The sequence below is a fragment of the Leptonotus elevatus genome, chromosome 2 (genome assembly GCF_054856555.1).
Source record: "Leptonotus elevatus isolate MCC_2025b chromosome 2, RoL_Lele_1.0, whole genome shotgun sequence".
In the NCBI taxonomy this organism is placed as follows: Eukaryota; Metazoa; Chordata; class Actinopteri; order Syngnathiformes; family Syngnathidae; genus Leptonotus; species Leptonotus elevatus.
Window position 1 is genome coordinate 31,542,009 of NC_141240.1, and position 12,740 is coordinate 31,554,748.

Here is a 12,740-nt window from a genome sequence, read left to right on the forward strand (position 1 = left end):
AACCTTTCTTTGTAACCCTAACCCTAGTTTAAAACCATACTTCGTTACCCTAACCCTCGTTATAAACCCTACTGTAAAACCCTAACCCTAGATTTAAACAATTCTTTGAAACCATAACCCTAGTTTAGAACCCTACTTTGAAACCCTAAACCTAGTTTTAAACCCTACTTTGTAACCCTAACCCTAGTTTAAACCCCTACTTTGAAACCCTAACCCTAGTTTAAAACCCTACTTTGTAAAACTAACCCTAGTTTAAAACCCTACTTTGAAACCCTAACCCTAGTTTTAACCCTTCTTTGTAACCCTAATCCTAGTTTAAACCCCTATTTTGAAACCGTAACCCTAGTTTAAACCCCTACTTTGAAACCCTAACCCTAGTTTAAAACCCTACTTTGTAACCCAAACCCTAGTTTAAACCCCTACTTTGAAACCCTAACCCTAGTTTCAACCCCTATCTTGAAACCCTAACCCTAGTTTAAAACCCTACTTTGAAACCCTAACCCTAGTTTGGAACCCTACTTTGTAACCCTAACCCTAGTTTAAACCCCTACTTCGAAACCCTAACCCTAGTTTAAAACCCGACTTTGTTACCCTAACCCTAGTTTAAAACCCTTCTTTGTAACCCTAACCCTAGATTAAAACCCTTTTTTGTAACCCTAACCCTAGTTTTAAACCCTAATTTGAAACCCTAACCCTAGTTTTAAAATCTTGTTTGTAACCCTAACCCTAGTTTAAACCCATTCTTTGTAACTCTAACCCTAGTTTAAAACCCTATTTTGAAACCCTAACCCTAGTTTTAAACCCTACTTTGAAACCCTAACCTTAGTTTAAAACCCTACTTTGAAACCCTAACCCTAGTTTTAAACCCTTCTTTGTAACCCTATACCCTAGTTTAAAACCCTACTTTGAAACCCTAACCCTAGTTTAAAACCCTACTTTGTAATCCTAACCCTAGTTTAAAACCCTACTGTGTAACCCTAACGCTAGTTTAAAACCCTACTTTAAAACCCTAAACCTAGTTTTAAACCCTTCTTTGTAACCCTAACCCTACTTTAAAACCCTACTTTGTTACCCTAACCCTCGTTTTAAACCCTACTTTGAAACCCTAACCCTAGTTTAAAACCCTACTGTACAACCTTAACCCTAGTTTAAACCCCTACTTTGAAACCCTAACCCTAGTTTCAACACCTATCTTGAAACCCTAACCCTAGTTTAAAACCCTACTCTGTAACCCTAACCCTAGCTTAAAACCCTACTTTGAAACCCTAACCCTAGTTTTAAACCCTTTTTTGTAACCCTAACCCTAGCTTAAACACCTACTTTGAAACCCTAACCCTAGTTTAAACCCCTACTTTGAAACCCTAACCCTAGTTTAAAACCCTACTTTGTAACCCTAACCCTAGTTTAAACACTACTTTGTAACCCTAACCCTTGTTTAAACCCCTACTTTGAAACCCTAACCCTAGTTAAAACCCCTACTTTGAAACCCTAACCCTAGTTTAAAACCCTTTTTTGTAACCCTAACCCTAGTTTTAAACACTAATTTGAAACCCTAACCCTAGTTTAAAACCCTACTGTATAACCCTAACCCTAGTTTAAACCCCTACTTTGAAACCCTAACCCTAGTTTAAAACCCGACTTTGTAACCCTAATCCTAGTTTAAAACCCTACTTTGAAACCCTAACCCTAGTTTTAAACCCTTCTTTGTAACCCTAACCCTAGTTTAAACCCCTACTTTGAAACCCTAACCCTAGTTTAAACCCCTACTTTGAAACCCTAACCCTAGTTTAAAACCCTACTTTGAAACCTTAACCCTAGTTTAAAACCCTTTTTTGTAACCCTAACCCTAGTTTTAAACCCTAATTTGAATCCCTAACCCTAGTTTTTAAATCTTGTTTGTAACCCTAACCCTAGTTTAAACCCATTCTTTGTAACTCTAACCCTAGTTTAAAACCCTACTTTGAAACCCTAACCCTAGTTTTAAACCCTACTTTGAAACCCTAACCTTAGTTTAAAACCCTACTTTGAAACCCTTACCCTAGTTTTAAACCCTTCTTTGTAACCCTAAACCCTAGTTTAAATTCCTACTTTGAAACCCTAACCCCAGTTTAAAACCCTACTTTGTAACCCTAACCCTAGTTTAAAACCCTACTGTGTAACCCTAACCCTAGTTTAAAACCCTACTTTTAAACCCTTCTTTGTAACCCTAACCCTACTTTAAAACCCTACTTTGTTACCCTAACCCTCGTTTTAAACCCTACTTTGAAACCCTAACCCTAGTTTAAAACCCTACTGTATAACCCTAACCCTAGTTTAAACTCCTACTTTGAAACCCTAACCCTAGTTTCAACACCTATCTTGAAACCCTAACCCTAGTTTAAAACCCTACTTTGTAACCCTAACCCTAGTTTAAAACCCTACTTTGAAACCCTAACCCTAGTTTTAAACCCTTCTTTTTAACCCTAACCCTAGTTTAAACCCCTACTTTGAAACCCTATTCCTAGTTTAAACCCCTACTTTGAAACCCTAACCCTAGTTTAAACACTACTTTGTAACCCTAACCCTTGTTTAAACCCCTACTTTGAAACCCTAACCCTAGTTAAAACCCCTACTTTGAAACCCTAACCCTAGTTTAAAACCCTACTGTATAACCCTAACCCTAGTTTAAACCCCTACTTTGAAACCCTAACCCTAGTTTCAACCCCTATCTTGAAACCCTAACCCTAGTTTAAAACCCTTCTTTGTAACCCTAACCCTAGTTTAAAACCCTACTTTGAAACCCTAACCCTAGTTTTAAACCCTACTTTGAAACCCTAACCCTAGTTTAAAACCCTACTTTGAAACCCTAACGCTAGTTTTAAACCCTTCTTTGTAACCCTAACCCTAGTTTTAAACCCTTCTTTGTAACCCTAACCCTAGTTTAAACCCATACTTTGTAACCCTAACCCTAGTTTAAACCCCTACATTGAAACCCTAACCCTATTTTAAACCCCTACTTTGAAACCCTAACCCTAGTTTAAAACCATACTTTGAAACCCTAACCCTAGTTTTAAACCCTACTTTGTTACCCTAACCCTAGTTTAAAGCCCTACTTTGAAACCCTAACCCTAGTTTTAAACCCTTCTTTGTAACCCTAACCCTACTTTAAAATCCTACTTTGTTACCCTAAACCTCGTTTTAAACCCTACTTTGAAACCATAACCCTAGTTTAAAACCCTACTTTATAACCCTAACCCTAGTTTAAACCCCTACTTTGAAACCCTAACCCTAGTTTAACCCCTATCTTTAAACCCTAACCCTAGTTAAAAACCCTATTTTGCAACCCTAACCCTAGTTTAAACCCCTACTTTGAAACCCTAACCCTAGTTTAAAACCCTTTTTTGTAACCCTAACCCTAGTTTAAAACCCTACTTTGAAACATTAACCCTAGTTTTAAACCCTTCTTTGTAACCCTAACCCTAGTTTAAACCCCTACTTTGAAACCCTAACCCTCGTTTAAAACCCTACTTTGTCACACTAACCCTAGTTTAAAACCCAACTTTGAAACCCTAACTCTAGTTTCAAACCCTACTTTGAAACCCTAACCCTACTTTGAAACTCTAACCCTAGTTTTAAACCCTACTTTGTAACCCTAACCCTAGTTTAAAACCCTACTTTAAAACCCTAACCCTAGTTTAAAACCTTTCAATGAAACCCTAACCCTAGTTTTAAACCCTACTTTGAAACCCTAACCCTAGTTTAAAACCCTTCTTTGTAACCCTAACCCTAGTTTAAAACTCTACTTTGAAACCCTAACCCTAGTTTAAAATCCTACTTTGAAACCCTAACACTAGTTTTAAACCCTTCTTTGTAACCCTAACCCTAGTTTAAACCCCTACTTTGAAACCCTAACCCTAGTTTAAACCACTACTTTGAAACCCTAACCCAAGTTTAAAACCCTACTTTGTAACCCTAACCCTAGTTTAAACCCCTACTTTGAAACCCTAACCCTAGTTTAAACCCCTACCTTGAAACCCTAACCCTAGTTTAAAACCCTTTTTTGTAACCCTTACCCTAGTTTAAAACCCTACTTTGAAACCCTAGTTAAAACCCCTACTTTGAAACCCTAACCCTAGTTTAAAACCCTATTTTGTAACCCTAAGCCTAGTTTAAACCCCTACTTTGAAACCCTAACCCTAGTTTAAAACCCTTTTTTGTAACCCTTACCCTAGTTTAAAACCCTACTTTGAAACCTTAACCCTAGTTTTTAACCCTTCTTTGTAACCCTAACCCGAGTTTAAAACCTTACTTTGAAACCCTAACCCTAGTTTTAAACCCTACTTTGTAACTTTAACCCTATTTTAAACCCCTGCTTTGAAACCCTAACCCTAGTTAAAACCCCTACTTTGAAACCCTAACCCTCGTTTAAAACCCTACTTTGTCACCCTAACCCTAGTTTAAAACCCAACTTTGAAACCCTAACCCTAGTTTTAAACCCTACTTTGAAACCTTAACCCTACTTTGAAAACCTTACCCTAGTTTTAAACCCTACTTTGTAACCCTAACCCTAGTTTAAAACCCTACTTTAAAACCCTAACCCTAGTTTAAAACCCTACTATGAAACCCTAACCCTAGTTTTAAACCCTACTTTGAAACCTTAACCCTAGGTTTAAACCCTACTTTGTAACCCTAACCCTAGTTTAAAACCCTACTTTAAAACCCTAGTTTAAAACCCTTCTATGAAACCCTAACCCTAGTTTTAAACCCTACTTTGTAACTTTAACCCTATTTTAAACCCCTGCTTTGAAACCCTAACCCTAGTTAAAACCCCTACTTTGAAACCCAATTCCTACTTTTAAACCCTTCTTTGTAACCCTAATCCGAGTTTAAAACCCTACTTTGAAACCCTAACCCTAGTTTTAAACCCTACTTTGTAACTTTTACCCTATTTTAAACCCCTGCTTTGAAACCCTAACCCTAGTTAAAACCCCTACTTTGAAACCCAAACCCTAGTTTAAAACCCTAACCCTAGTTTAAACCCCTACTTTGAAACCCTAACCCTACTTTGTAACCCTAACCCTAGTTTAAAACCCTACTTTAAAACCCTAACCCTAGTTTAAAACCCTACTTTCAAACCTTAACCCTAGTTAAAACCCCTCCATTGAAACCCTAACCCTAGTTTAATACCCTACTTTGAAACCCTAACCCTAGTTTAAAACCCTTCTTTGAAACCCTAACCCTAGTTTTAAACCCATCTTTGTAACCCTAACCCTAGTTTAAAGCCCTACTTTGAAACCTTAACCCTAGTTTAAAATCCTACTTTGAAACCCTAACCCTAGTTTAAAACCCTACTTTGTAACCCTAACCCTAGTTTAAACCCCTACTTTGTAACCCTAACCCTAGTTTAAAACCCTAATTTGAAACCCTTACCCTAGTTTAAAACCCTAATTTTAAACCCTAACCCAAGTTAAAAACCCTCATCTGAAATCCTTAACCTATTTAAAACCCTAATTTGAAACCCCAGCCCTAGTTTAAAACCCTCATTTGAAACCCTAATCAAAGTTTAAAACCCTAATTTGAAACCCTAATCAAAGTTTTAAACCCTAATTTGAAACCTTAACCCTAGTTTAAAACCCTAATTTGAAACCCCAACACTAGTTTAAAACCCAAATTTGAAACCCTAAAATAAAATTAAATCCCCAATTTTAAACCCTAGCCCTAGTTTAAAACCCTAAAATTAGTTTAAAACCTTAATTTGAAACCCTAAAACAAGTTTAAAACCCTTATTTGAAACCCTAACCCTAGTTTAAAACCCTAATTTGAAACCCTTACCCTAGTTTAAAACCCTAATTTGAAACCCTAAAACTAGTCTTAAACCCCACTTTGTAATCCTAACCCTAGTTTAAAACCCTCATCTGAAATCCTAATCAAAGTTTAAAACCCTCATTTGAAACCCTAACCCTAGTTTAAAACCCTAATTTGAAACCCCAACCCTAATTTAAAACCCTAATTTGAAACCCTAAAACTAATTTAAAACCCGTATTTGAAACCCTAACCCGTGTTTCAAACCCGTATTTAAAACCCTAACCCTAGTTTAAAACCCTTATTTGAAATCCTAGCCCTAGTTCAAACCCCTAATTTGAAACCCTAAACTTAGTTTAAAACCCTTATTTGAAATCCTTGCCCTAGTTTAAAACCCTAATTCGAAACCCTTAAACAAGTTTAAAACCTTCATTTGAAACCCTAGCCCTAGTTTAAAACCCTTATTTGAAACCCTTGCCCTAGTTTAAAACCCTAATTCGAAACCCTAAAACAAGTTTAAAACCCTTTTTTGAAACCCTAGCCCTAGTTTAAACCCCCGATTTTAATCCCTAGCCCTAGAATAAAACCCTAATTTGAAACCCTAAAACTAGTTTAAAACCCTAATTTGAAACTCTAAAACAAGTTTAAAACCCTTATTTGAAACCCTAACCCTAGTTTAAAACCCTAATTTGAAACCCTTATCTTAGTTTAAAACCTTAATTTGAAACCCTAACCCAAGTTAAAAACCCTAATCTGAAACCCTTAACCTATTTTAAAACCCTAATTTGAAACCCCAGCCCTAGTTTAAAACCCTAATTTGAAACCCTAATCAAAGTTTTAAACCCTAATTTGAAACCTTAACCCTAGTTTAAAACCCAAATTTGAAACCCTAAAACAAAATTAAAACCCCAATTGTAAACCCTAGCCCTAGTTTAAAACCCTAATTTAAAACCCTAAAATTAGTTTAAAACCCTAATTTGAAACCCTAAAACTTGTCTTAAACCCTTATTTGAAACCCTAACCCTAGTTTAAAACCCTAATACTAGTTTATAACCCTTATTTAAAACCATAAACCTGGTTTAAAACCCTAAACCTAGTTTAAAACCCGTATTTGAAACCTTAGCCCTAATTTAAAACCCTGATTTGAAACCCTAAACCTAGTTTAAACCCCTAATTTGAATTCCTAAAACAAGTTTAAAATCCCAATTTGAAACCGTAACCCTAGTTGAACTCTTTGACCGCCAAAAACGTTTAATAACGTTTAGTAAAATCCAAATGAGTGCCGCCAAAAACGTTAAAAGACGTTAACTTTGTTTTTTCATGGAAACGGGTGGAGGAAAGCCTTGGCCAGCTGTGCTCAAAGTATCAAGCAGATCGAGTTAGTATAATGATTATTTATGGGCACTAGATGGCAGGGATTACTCTCTTTGGACAAGATAGGGTAGGAGTCAGTAGTAGAAGACGTGAGGTGGAGCGAGAGTGTTGAGTGGAGAATGGTCTGAGGAAGCGAAAATGGCGACCGGTTGTAAGCAGCTCACGCTTGAGCATTTTCTTCAAAGACGAAAAACATCGACCAGTGCTAAAGAGCACATTGATGATGATGATGGTGACTCCGAGGTTGACGCCAAAGTTGGAAGCGTTGACGCGGCGGCTTCGATCACGTCGTAAAGCCTCACCGGCTAGCGATGCTAACGCCGGAAAACGTGGTGCACAACCGAGCACGATGAAGAGTACCCTGAGTCCAATGCATATTCATCGGAGGAGTGGGTACAGTTTGATCACGCAGAACGTGGTTCGGGGACATGTGCTTGGCTTGGCGGTGCTTGGCTTGGCGGTAGCTGGGTGAACATGGCTTGGGGTGGCGTGGCTGAAGTAGACTTAAGAGCAGGAACTGGGGCCACATCAGCCTGCCACCATGGGGAGTGAGGAGCAGCAGGGATACTAGAAACCGAGGATACTGAGACTGAAGGAACGTAACGAGAAGAAACGGGATTGGGTAAGGAACCAGGTGAAGTGGGGACTAAGTCTTGACGTGGCGGTAATGTGGGGCTATGAGGTGCACAAGATGGGGACCGGAGTGATGAACTTGGCGGGGACCGAGGTGACGGGGGGTGACCCTACTTTTAATCACTAATTCAATCACCTATTTTCAAACCCTAATTTGAAACCCTAACCCTAGTTTAAAACCCTAATTTGAAACCCCAACCCTAGTTTAAAACCCTAATTTGAAACCCTAACCCTAGTTTAAAAGGCTAATTTCAAACCCCAACCCTAGTTTAAAACCATAATTCAAAACCCTAACCCTAGTTTAAACCCTAATTTGAAACCCTAACCCTGGTTTAAAACCCTAATCTATATCCCAAACTCTACTTTGAACCCCTAAACCTAAATTTAAACCCTACTTTGACACCCTAATCTTATTTTTTTAAATGACTCATTTGATAGCCTAACCAAAGTTTAAAACCCGAATTTGAAACCCTAACCCTAGTTCAAAACCCAAATTTAAAACCCTAACCCTAGTTTAAAACCCTAATCTATATCCCAAACTCTACTTTGAACCCCTAAACCTATCTTTAAACCCTACTTTGACACCCTAGCCTTATTTAAAAATACTCATATGTAACCCTAACCAAAGAACCAAACCCTAATTTGAAACCTTAACCCTAGTTCAAAATCCTTAAATGAAACCCTAGCCCTAGTTTAAAACCCTAATCTGTACCCCAAACCCTACTTTGAATCCCTGAACCTATATTTGAACTCTTTCTCAACACGATAAAACTTATTTGAAAATACTCATTTGAAACCCTTAACCTAGTTTAAAACCCTTATCTGAAACCCTTATCCTAGTTTAAACCCCTAATTTGAAACCCTAAACCTAGTTTAAAACCCTTATTTGAAACCCTAGCCCTTGTTCAAAACCCTAATTTGAAACCCTAAACCTAGTTTAAAACCCTTATTTGAAACCCTTGCCCTAGTTCAAAACCCTAATTTGAAACCCTAAACCTAGTTTAAAACCCTTATTTGAAACCCTAGCCATATTTTAAAACCCTAATTTGAAACCCTAAATCTAGTTTAAAACACTAATCGGTAACCCAAACCCTACTTTGAATCCCTAAACCTATTTTTCAACTCTTTCTTAACACTATAACACTTATTTGAAAATACTCATTTGAAACCCTAATCCAAGTTCAAAAACCTAATCTATATCCTAAACCCTACTTTGAATTGCAAAACCTATTTTCAAACCCTACTTTGACACACTAACCGTATTTAAAAATAATCATATGAAGCCTTAACCTAAAATCCAAACCCTAATTCGAAACCCTAATCCTAGTTTAAAACCCTTATTTGAAGCCCTAGCCCGAGTTTAAAACCCTAATCTGTATCCCAAACCCTAATTTGTATTTTAAATTTATTTTAAACCCCTTTTCAACACCATAAACTTATTTGAAAATACTCATTTGAAACCCTAATCCAAGTTCAAAACCCTAATTTGCAACCCTAAACCTAGTTTAAAACCGTTATTTGAAACCCTTACCCTAGTTTTAAACCCTAATTTGAAACCCTAACCCTAGTTTAAAAACCTAATTAACCTAACCCTAGCCTAAAACCCTACATTGAAACCCTCACAATAACGATGACATCTATCATATAGGGTATCCCTAGTCACTTTTCAATTAAAAAAAAAAATGAACACATATCACTGATGATGTGGTGTTAGTTTAAGCAGATTCTGTTTAAATCTTGTGGTTTAGATGAAGATCAGACCACATTTTATGACCAATTGATGCAGAAATTTAAGAAATTACAAGTTTACATACTTTTTCCTCCCACTTTATGGGTGTGTATGAGTTGCCACAGAATGTTCTGTAAAGGCTTGAAATCCCAATTCCAGTTATATTGTGTACAATGTAAACAAAAAGAGTGATATGCAAATCCTTCTCCATTTATGTTAAATTGAATACATTCTAAAGACATGATTATAATGTTCAAATTGATGAATGTTTTTTTTCCCTTTTTTTTGTGATTCTGAATTTGATGTTGATGACACATTAAAAAAAACTGGGACAGGGGCAACAAAAGACTGGGAAAGATTAGAAATACTCAGATTAGAAATACATTTCACAGGTGAACAGTTTCATTGGAAACAGGTGAGTGTTATGATTGGATAGAAAAGGAGCATTCCCGAAAGGCTCACTTGTTACTCAAAAACGACTGTCATGATAATTTCATTTTTTGTTTTTTTAATTGTACCAAAACTTGGTATTCATCACTTTCCCACTGACATAATCTTCAGAAGAGCACACTTCAGAAAATCCCCTTTGCGGCATATGTAGTTAAATGTGGTTCAGTCGCTCAAACTGGATGATCAACGTTTTTGGGGAGATGACCACCCACTGCTCATTTATCACCATATACAGCCTCGGGTAACATTGGGATCATTTTTGAAGTTTTACAATAATTGTTAAAAATGCAGTATGGCCACCATACTTAAAACCTGTTTTTGTCTCTTTTTTTTGTGTGTGTGCGTCACAAACGTGTTTTCAAGTGGCCCATTCCTTCTGGGTTTAAGATGCAAATTATTTTAACGTGTTCAGTTTTGCATTCACTTTTAAAAGTATACAGTCTACAGAGAGGTCAATTATTTTGGTAAACTGAGCATATTTTAGGTTTGGACAACAAAAGATGAATATGGGAAAAGGGATCTTTTATTTCTAGGCATTTATACCTGGATGGGATACACAATATACAAGCTGTATAACAGATGAGTTGATCAGGCAAAAGACATGTTTTGAGATCAGGTCATCAGCAAATGTAAACCCTAAAGAGCATGCATTTAACCTGCTAACGCGGAGAGTGTAACTTCCTAAAACAAACAACAACTGAAAGTGCTTGTAGTCATATTAGCTCTTATTCAATTCAGTTTATCCAGCTCCATTTCCTGCAACCTTTTATCAATTTCTACACTGTCGATCTTTTTCTATCTCAAATCAGACGTCTTGAGCTTGATCTTCAAACCTTCCAATCGGTACTTTACCCAATGTAAACATGTGCCCCCAGTAGCGCTGGCCATCAATCTAAATTTTGCAGCATTCCAAGGTAACACAAGTTACTTAATACTTACTTCAAGAAATAATGGAGGTCATGACACTTATGCTCGCTAAGGGCATGTACCCTATCTCAATTAGCAACCCAGGAATATAGAACTATGTAACTAATCCTTTTTTATTAATATGGTGGAAAAAAAAGTTTTATAAGTTCTGTTTTTGGCTGAGTTAATTGTCATTTTTGCACGTTGCAAATTTTGCACATTTACTGGAGATTTTTTTTTATAGTAATTTATTGTTTGGTGTTTATTATTCACTCTCATAATAAAGGATCCAGCAAATAGGTGTGCAGAGAAAAAAAACATATATAAGGGTGATTTGGTATTATGCACGGGTGCGTGTTACTCATGGGATCAGATTCTCTTTGGGAGTGATGAAGACAGGACAGGATGGTCCTGTCTTCATCACTGAAGACCTGCTGGGCCCAAGCTTGCTTCACACGCTTTATGACAAGCTATTGAGTGCACTTGGGTTCATCCGCCACACCTGGTGTCAATCACAGGGTGCATAGTCAGACAACCATTAATAACATCACCAAGTGGGAATGGATCCCACACAGCCCACGCGGATGCCAGACTAATTTACTACTACACCTACAAGTACAACCTGCTTTCTCAAAAGTAAAAAATGCACACATATTAAGTGGGAGGAGGTTGGGAAGCCTTTCATCTGGTTTGGTTAGTCATGCCGCTCACGCGGTACGACGGCCAGGTCAGTAGGAACTTGGTTCCGCATGAAACAGGAGTAGCGAGTAACGTACATTTAAAAATAGTTGGAAAACCATCGCACAAAAATGTCCGGCGTACCACTGCCGTTGGGCAGAATCCTAATACCTAAAAAAAAAAAATCAGTTTTCATGAGACCTCAAAAAAGCCAGGTGTGTTTGTCCAACAATTAACATTGCGTCATCAAAGAGAGCAGGCCATTTTTAGCACTTTAGATTAGGCAGTAATTTGTAAAAAAAAAAAAATAATAATAATAATAATAATAATAACACACACCTGTCCAATAGTCATTTTAGATTAAATTGAGATTTATAACATAGGAGGTTTCGGCCCACTGCCAGCAATATGCATGTGTTCATCATGTTTTACTACCTACAAAAAATAATAATAATAATGCATGAATGAATACATTTACACAAGGCCATTTAGGGCTGTTACTGTATATTTAAGGAGTGCTACAGTATCAACTGAAAAATTTTAACTAGTATTTGACTATTTGATCATTAGGTATATTTCTTGTCACTGATGGTGTAGCAATGTTGGGATAAGAAGACAGATACTGTATAGGTGCAGTCCCACTCAGTGACAGTCTAAATGGTTGTCTATATGCATCCTGTGATTGACTGGTAACCAGTTCAGGGTGTAGTCTGCCTTTCACCCAAAGTTCAACTGGGATTGGCTTCAGTTCAAATCCCGGAACAGGACAACTAAACTTAATGAAAATGAATGGGTGGGTGGATGGTAATTATATTCTCATCATTATATAATTTCGCTTTCATAGCAACAGACCATAAAATTCAAAAGAGTACATTAAAAAAAACTTATTTAACAGCATATGTGCAGTTAAAAAAACGGCACGTTTGTTCAACCATTACCATTGCATCATCAAAGAGAGCAAGCCATTTTCAACACTTTAGATTGGTTGATAATTTGTATAAATAACACCCACATGTATAGACTGACCAATAGTGTTGATTTTTGAAAAAATATTAAATTGACCAAATTGTGACTTATGTTTGTTTCGGGACGCCAGCGATATTTGTATTTGACACCAAAAGCTGTATGAGACAAGTGCTTTTATTTCCAAGTATTTACATTGGGATCTGATTCACAAAATATACAAGAT